This window comes from Danio rerio, chromosome 4 (genome assembly GCF_052040795.2).
Source record: "Danio rerio strain M-AB ecotype USA chromosome 4, GRCz13ab, whole genome shotgun sequence".
Taxonomy (NCBI): Eukaryota; Metazoa; Chordata; class Actinopteri; order Cypriniformes; family Danionidae; genus Danio; species Danio rerio.
The window spans coordinates 66,262,094-66,270,599 of NC_141024.2; the positions used below are offsets into that span (position 1 = coordinate 66,262,094).

At 39.1% G+C, this 8,506-nt stretch overlaps 1 non-coding gene across 1 annotated transcript; it reads left to right on the plus strand.

Annotated features, from left to right (window-relative positions):
* Positions 1 to 3,441: 3,441 nt before the first annotated feature.
* Positions 3,442 to 3,530, plus strand: trnar-ucu (transfer RNA arginine (anticodon UCU)). The gene is given in 2 exon segments: positions 3,442 to 3,478; positions 3,495 to 3,530. It is a non-coding gene; the product is annotated as a tRNA-Arg (tRNA).
* The last annotated feature ends 4,976 nt before the right edge of the window (positions 3,531 to 8,506 follow it).

Here is an 8,506-nt window from a genome sequence, read left to right on the forward strand (position 1 = left end):
CACACACACACACAGGCCAAGTTGTCAAAAAGGGGTATCAGATTAATTAAACAAAAAGGTCAAAATCAGAATTAGGGAACAAAAAGGCCAAAACAACAAACAAAACAAGGTACGCTACCTAATATTAAACCTCTTACCCATACCAAAAAATAAAGTTCCATAAATTAAGCATACAATTCTAACCTCCATAACTAGCCACAAAACAGGAGAAAACTGGACAAAAGAAATGGGCCTTCCCTTTGATCATTTAGCCTTAAGGTAAATATTAGCCACAGCTAACACATGATACCGTCCTAGTACCGTATTTAAGTATCTCACCAGATGACTTTGAAACAGGGTTGGAGAAAGGCATTAAACAATCAGCCACCGCTACTGCAGGTTACCTTCCTATTACCGTATTTAACAGAGTATCTCACCAGATTACTTTAAAAAAAAGGTTTCAGACAGATCACTGCCGCACAGAGAACTCAGAACGAACTGCTCAGACACACACACAATAGCGAGGGGAAATAGGAAGAGAACTCGATGAGGAGCGTCAATGGCGTGGCTTTATAGCTGGCGCCGCCCCTCTCACAGCTGCACCTGATCTCCGCTCATGTGGAGAGAGAGAAAGAGATAGATAATGGAGAAAACACACACAGGAACAATACAAACTAGCATTGTCAAAAATAATGTTACTCAATATGTAACACTAACATTTTAGGCATCTGTCCATCCTGTTTTGCTTCTTTCTTTCATTGCGCATTGCAGGTTCAGATACTAGGGGTACTCTACAATAATAACCGATGACTTAATTGAGCTGTTTTAAATAAGGGAGATTAGAAAACGGTGTAGGGCCTAGTGGGCTTGAGGAATGATTCGAAGGCAACCTGTGGTTTTGGGGAAAAGTAACTGCCACCTATTGTTGAGATCAAGCCTTTTGGATTTGTCGTACAAGAGCCTCTTTATGCATGTGCAAAGTAACTGAGTAGAAAGCATAGTAAATTTAGCTTCCCCCCCCACTGTCTTAGATGAAACGGCGTTTGGAAGTATCGTATCCAGAGGTTTTGTCTTTTAGTGTTAAGACTAAGTTGGCCAGAGCACCTGTCTTGGGAACAGCAGGTGCTAGGTTCAAATCCAAACTGCACCTTTCCCTCAGTTTATGGGAGAGTGGCTTTCTGATCTGAAACTCTTTCAATGGCCGATAGCATATGTTTGTCCTGATTTCCATTTTCCGAGCTGACTCTGGGTTTGGATGTAATGAAACTGGAGGTTCCAAAAAACAATTTACACATGATTAAGAATAGATTAAATAAAATAAATTCACACATTTTTTGCTTTGATCTTGAACAGAGGCCAGGTCTCATTGCTTTAATTACTATTTCAGTTTTTTTATTTTTATTTTATTTTATATGTATTATTTTAAATGCTTTAACAGCATAAAGCCTTGCAATGAAATGTAACAAAATATCTTTGTTCTCAGCATCCTTGTACCATTGAAAAAAAATGTGGTTGTTGAACTTCACCTCACTCCACCTTGTGCAGAACGGCTTTGTGATGACCATGGCATTGATCGGGCCTGGTTTCACACCCTGACAAACAAATGTAAATAATCATATAACAAATGTTAAACTACAAATGTTAAATGTACTTTTAAAAGAATTCAGTTTCTACATCAAATTAACCTGCATAACATAAACAACATTCTTAGAAAATTTAACCATGATATCTTTAATATGAACAGAATAAGGTCATGTCAAATATTGAAATCATGGTCAAATAAATGGTTGAAACTAAACTTTAAAGCTCCTAATCTCAAAATTACATTGAGATTTTAGTGTAAACTTCACAAACAATGTCACATATTGTGATTATACTGTCTAACAAATAAGCCTACATTTCTAAGGTTAAATTACCATTGTTCGTGGTTTATGTCAGGATTGTTCTCTTTCAGTGCAGCTAAGCACAGGGGGTACAACAGATAAATTAAGCTGGGAATAATGAGCAGTTTGAAACAGCAAGGCAAAAGTATGATTGCACAAAGCAGTGCCTGCCACACATGAACACTTGCTGTGTGTGAGCACCACAGGTGAAGCATCCTTGAGTCCAACCTAAAAAAAATGTATATATATATACATAATTATTAATTGTACTTCTTGCCAATAAAATACAAGTTAGAAGCATGTTAATTTTAGTAGAACAATAACCAAGGTGGCTTTGTAGGTGCAGATAACACTTTGGCTGCTCTGGGTTTATGTAATACTTATATACTAAAACCATTTAGGTTTCTTAAATATGGAAGCCAAATTCAGACTGACAACATTCTGATTCTTCTGCAAAACCTACTTGTTATTTGTAATACTTCAAGAAAATGAAAACATCGGAACACACATGAACAATTCGGAACACAAATGAAGGCATTTGAACACTTGAACACACTTGAACACCTGAATAGTGGTAAAATTGGTTTTATATTTGCACATTTGAATTTTCCCCTTAATAATATAATTTTATAAAAGTATTATTTGCAAGCTCTAAATAGCTAAATCATATTAGAAACAAATATCAAAGTACACCATTGTTCACAGTCAAATAAACAGTGTTAATGTTGTTTTCAAGTCACACTTGCATGCTAATTCCGATCGAATATTCAAAGTAAAATGGTAAACAATATAGATACTTCTAAATGAACGAATGTGTGAATATAAAAACAACTTCACCTCTAAAACACCTGAACTGGTTTGGAGAACGGTGAACCCTATGTCACTAGCATACTATTAAATTGTGTGGTGCCTCATTTTTCCTCATTGATCTGTAGCACAAGGCTCTAACGCAGACTTCCCCTGACACCCTGTCTTTATTTGAAACTGATAACAATAACACAAACACATGATGAAAACAATTAATGCATTCCTGTTTGTTTACAGTTAGCCAACAATTAACGTTAGCAATGAAATTGATTAACATTAAATGTTGCTTACCTTCGTAACCGTGTATATACGAGGCTGCGTATAATTTAAAGCCTTTTTCCAGCTTGCTGGATGGAGCTGTTATAGTTCTGCAAATGCGATGCACATCGATAACGTTAATCCGTGGGAGGTCCTGGAGACAGCGGGTGTAGAACATAGCGATTGCTAAAGCGGAACTGAGTGAGCCCTATTGAAAAGAATGCGGAAGTAGGCGTGCAAGTAGCGCATTGGACTTTAGTATTTCAAGTCCTGACATTCACACATGCAGTGCTACCGTTGTTATTTTTTTTTTCTTTTTTCGAATTAAACAATTAGCCTCTGTCAAGGTTGTTTGGCGCTGTGGCTTAGTTTGTCAAAGTGCCTGTCTAGTAAACAGGAGATCCTGGGTTCGAATCCCAGCAGTGCTTTGTCTGCAGTTAGCTGTTCTTTTATGGGCCAGAGAGTACTAAAAAGTGCTTTCTGTGCAACAGTGCTAGTAGCAGCAGAGCACTCAGGCTCTGTGGCGCAATGGATAGCGCATTGGACTTCTAGGCTGTGAGCTGAGCCATTCAAAGGTTGTGGGTTCGAGTCCCACCAGAGTCGCAAGCTTGGCTCTTTTTCTTCACTGACTTAAGGTGTGGTGCGTTTCCAAGATTTTAGGCATCTGTCCATCCCGTTTTGCTTCTTTCTTTCATATCGCAGTGCAGGCTCAGATACTAGGGGTACTCTAAAACAAAGCCGATGACTTAATTGAGGTGTTTTAAATAAGGGAGATTAGAAAACAGTGTAGGGCCTAGTGGGCTTGAGGAATGACTCGAAGGCAACCTGTGGTTTTGGGGAAAAGTAACTGCCACCTCTTGCTGAGATCAAGCCTTTTGGATTTGTTGTACAAGAGCCTCTTTATGCATGTGCAAAGTAACTGAGTAGAAAGCATAGTAAATTTTGCTTCCCCTGCTCCCACTGTCTTAGATGAAACTGCGTTTGGAAGTATCGTATCCAGAGGTTTTTTTCTATTAGTGTTAAGACTGAGTTGGCCAGAGCACCTGTCTTGGGAACAGCAGGTGCTAGGTTCAAATCCAAACTGCACCTTTCCCTCAGTTTATGGGAGAGTGGCTTTCTGATCTGAAACTCTTTCAATGGCCGATAGCATATGTTTGTCCTGATTTCCATTTTCCGAGCTGACTCTGGGTTTGGATGTAATGAAACTGGAGGTTCCAAAAAACACTTAACACATGATTAAGGATAGATTAAATAAAAATAAATTCACACATTTTTTGCTTTGATTTTGAACAGAGGCCAGGTTACCGCTCAGGTTTGAGACATGATCATCCAGACTCTAAAAGACCAAGTCCATCTTGTCAACATTTTCTGCATCCTGACATGCTGGTTTTTGTTGTGTATTGGTTTTTTTTAAAATAAAGTCAAAGATCAGTAATAAGTGAAGCTCCATGATGAGTTGTTTAATGTGATGAGTTGTTTTAAAGATTTTTTTTTTATTTTGTAATTTGTTTAATTTTTTTCCATTATTATTTTATTTACTGTTTATTTTCTCAGTTGAATTTATCTTTGGTTTTGGCTGTAGTTTGTGTTTTTCTTTCCTTCAGTGATTCTGCTGTTGACAGTTGTTCATCAATAATTCTCAATCCTTCTTTAATTAGACACTTAATTGTCTCATTAACTTCATCACTCTCTGATTGTTCAACCCTCTGTAGTGACAACACTAGTGAGGATTTTGCTCTGGGTTTGAAGGAGTTAAATGTGTTCGATGAAAAATACAAACTGTGGAATGTATTTTTAACAGAAATATTCTGGAAACTGAATTTACCAATGTAAAATGTTGAAAACATCAGATTACTGGCAACCACTGCTGCCAGTATTTTAACATACATTTTACAGATATTTTACACAATAAGAGTTTGCTAATTAACACTCTCTGAGTGTTAAAAAATTTAACACTTTCAAAAGTGTTTTTTTAACACTTTTATAGTGGTTCCCATATAAACACTGAGAGAGTGTTCATTTTAACTCCAAGGTAGTTAATAAAAAAATATAAAAATAACAGACTGTGGAATTTGTTTTTAACAAAAATATTCTGTAAACTGAATTTATGAATTTTAAATGTTTAAAACAGTAAATTACTGGCAACCACAGCTGCCGGTATTTTTTTCGTAAAATCAAAAAAGGAAAAAGAAAAATAGCTAAACGGTTTTTGTGTCACCATTGTGAAGGACAGTAGCGTCTGTGTTCAAGTCCAAGATGAACTGAGAGTGTTTGATGTTATGCTGCATCTTTTTTTTTTTTAAAGGTAACTGTAGTTACTAATGCAGTCAAAATCTGTTTTCTAGTTGCAATCACACATGAAAACATTATTGCATTTAATGACTGTACATTTATACAGTTCTAAAAAACTTCCATATTCACAGAATTTTTTTTTTAGAAATTTAACAGATATTTTATATCTATATAATATTATTAATTATTATTAATAAGATTAATAATATATATTATTATTAATCTATATATCTATATTAATAAGAGTTTGCTAATTAACACTCTCTAATTAACACTCTCTTGGTGTTGATAATGTTAACACTTTCAAAAGTGTTATTTTTAACACTTTTATAGTGGTTTCCATATTAACTCTGAGGGAGTGTTAATTTTAACTTCAAGGTAGGTAAATATACTATCTACAACTTGCAGTGTGGTGGCCAGGATTTTTCGGTTACAAATGCTGAAGTTTTATAGAAATGCTTAAACTTACAGAAAATCACTTTATTTCATCAACTGATACAATGTTCAGTTCACTAAAACATAGCTCAGTGCTCAACAATGTAAAGTCATTAAATGCAATAATGTGTGTTAACAGTTAGCAAACAGATTGAGACACTGCTCGCTGCAGAGCCACTTGGGCTCCAATGAGAGGGAGTTTGAGCTCAAACTCCTCTTCCTATAAGCTGTTTAAATGTGTACACCCCAAAAAAAAAATCCTCACTAGTGTCTGTTAAGTCATTAATATGTACACTATAACCTTTCTAGGAGGCACAACAGAAGGACCACACAGTATGTCTATTGAACCCACGGCTTTAATGCTCCCCCCTTCAAAAAAACCTACACAAGGTTCCTACTTCAGTAGTTTACCTGATACTACATCGCCCTTTCAAAGCAAAGGATAAACTATGTGCAGATGCAGAAACAGAAATAACCTTTAGAGTGTTTCTAAACTTTAACAGGAGGCTCTTCCGATTAATTTTACTTAAGATATAACTCCTAGTCCTAACATAACTAAATGACAATCAACATCAGTAACACCTGTAATCGCATTTATGGCTCTTATTTTTTTCCAATTTAGCTAAGAGTACCATGAACATGTGCTTTAGTTAACACTGTCAACAACATAAATTGGAGGCGACAACCCTTCACTCGAATTCCATTCCTAGGAGCGAACAAAGTCTTTTAAAGAAAGAAGGAGGATTCCTTATTCGGGCTGGGAAACTTCTTTCACACACAGGAGACTGCTGATTGGCTGCACTCTGTGCTCCGGGTGTGACAGGAGTGTGTGTGTCATTAAGAACTATGCTCTCAGGTGCTGGCTCAGTTAAGTTAGGAGGTTCTCCTGGAGCCACAGGGGTCGGTGAAAGATGGTATCTGCTCCTTCGTATAGTGCCCCCAGGTGTCTCAATGATGTATGACCTCGGTGTGCTGGCAGTAGACACCACCGTGCCTCTTTCCACTGTATCTTTGACCCACACATGATCACCAGGCTGAAGGTGCAGCATGTTTCGTGCTCTATGTCTATGGTTATAATACTGTCACAGTTTTTGTCTGTATCTCCTCTCTGTCCTTTCCAGGTTATCCAGGTCTACACACCCTGGGTTGAGCTTGGACGAAATGACAGGAACTGTCATTCTTATTTTCCTCCCTATCAGAAGTTCAGTGGAACTGTACCTATTCGCCAGGTTAGCGGCACGATATGCCATCAGAGCGAGATAAGGGTCGCCGGATTTCTTGAGGAGACATTTGATTGTCCTCACAGCACGCTCTGCCTCCCCGTTGCTCTGTGGGAAATGGGGGCTGGATGTCACATGACTAAACCCCCAATCCCTTGTGAACTGTCTAAAGATCTCAGATGCAAACTGTGGGCCATTGTCTCAGAGGACCACTTCATGTTTGACATGACGAGCGAAGATAGACTTGATGTGATCAATCACAGCTTCAGATGTAGTAGACGTCAGTTTGGCTACTTCAACATATCTGGAGAAATAGTCCACGATGACTAGGTATTGTTTGTTATCTGGAATAAATCCGCTCCTACAGTAGACCATGGTCTAGACGGAAATTCAGTAGACATCATCTTTTCTTTGAAATTGACTCTTTCATGGCTGCACACATCACATTTCTCTATCATGTTGGTCAGCTCTCTGCTGAGCCCTGGCCACCATACAGAATGCTTAGCCCACTCTCAGCATTTTGTTATTCCCAGATGGCCCTCATGCAACTTGGACAGGATGTCAGCCCTGAGTGACACTGGGATGACTATTCTGCTGCCGTACAATAGTAAACCATCTTGGATTGTGAGCTCACCTTTGAATGGCAGAAATGGCTAGAATAGAAATAGAATAGAAAAATTATCTGGCCATCCTTCGACACAGAATTTCTTCAAGTGACGGAGTGTAGAGTCATTGTCCTGGTGTCTCTGAATTTCTCTTAGCCTCTTTTCTGTAGCTGGGAGGCTCGCTACCACAGAGTCAACAGAGAGGTTGATTTCCTCCTCCTGCAATTCTTCTGCAGTATGACTGACAGGAGCTCGGGACAGCGCATCTGCAGTTGCGATGTCCTTGCCAGCCACATGCGATATGGTGTAGGCAAACCGCATTAGTCGCATGCGCAGGCGCTGTATGTGTGGGGGAAGTTCATCTAATCTTTTTGAGCCTAGTAGGAATCAGGGGCTTGTGGTTCGTTTCAATGAAAAAACTCTTCCCAACAAGGAACTCTGCGAACCTCTCACAGGCCCATGTTGATGCTAGTGTCTCCTTCTCAATCTGGGCGTATCGCTGGTCAGTGCTGCTGAGGGCTCTCCAGGTATACACCACAGGTTTCCACTCTGTGTCTGTTTGCCGCTGGAGAGGAACGGGAAGAGTCAGCGGAGATGAGTGTTTTAGCATAAGGATCATACAACGCAAGCCCTGGGGGTGTCGTCAGTTTATCTTTGATATTATCGAAGTCCTGCTGTTCTTGAGGCCCCCAGGCCCACATACTGGACTTCATCAGCAGGTCTCTGAGCGGTCGTGTTCTCACCGCTAAGTGAGGCAGGAATTTCCCCAGGTGGTTTGTCATTCCCTGGAAGCGCCTTACCTAGCTAACATTACTTGGCGCTGGCATGGGTTTTACAGCGCTCACTTTGTCAGGATCAGTGCTGACACCTGATGCCTCTGTAACCTGCCCCAGGAACTTTATCCTGCTCTTAGAAAACTCACACTTATCATTGAGTGCAATGCCACCGCTGCGAGCCCACCTAGCAGTGGTGTACACAGCCCCTCCACAACGTAAATTTCTCCCTTAGTACTTTTACTGTTTTTTTC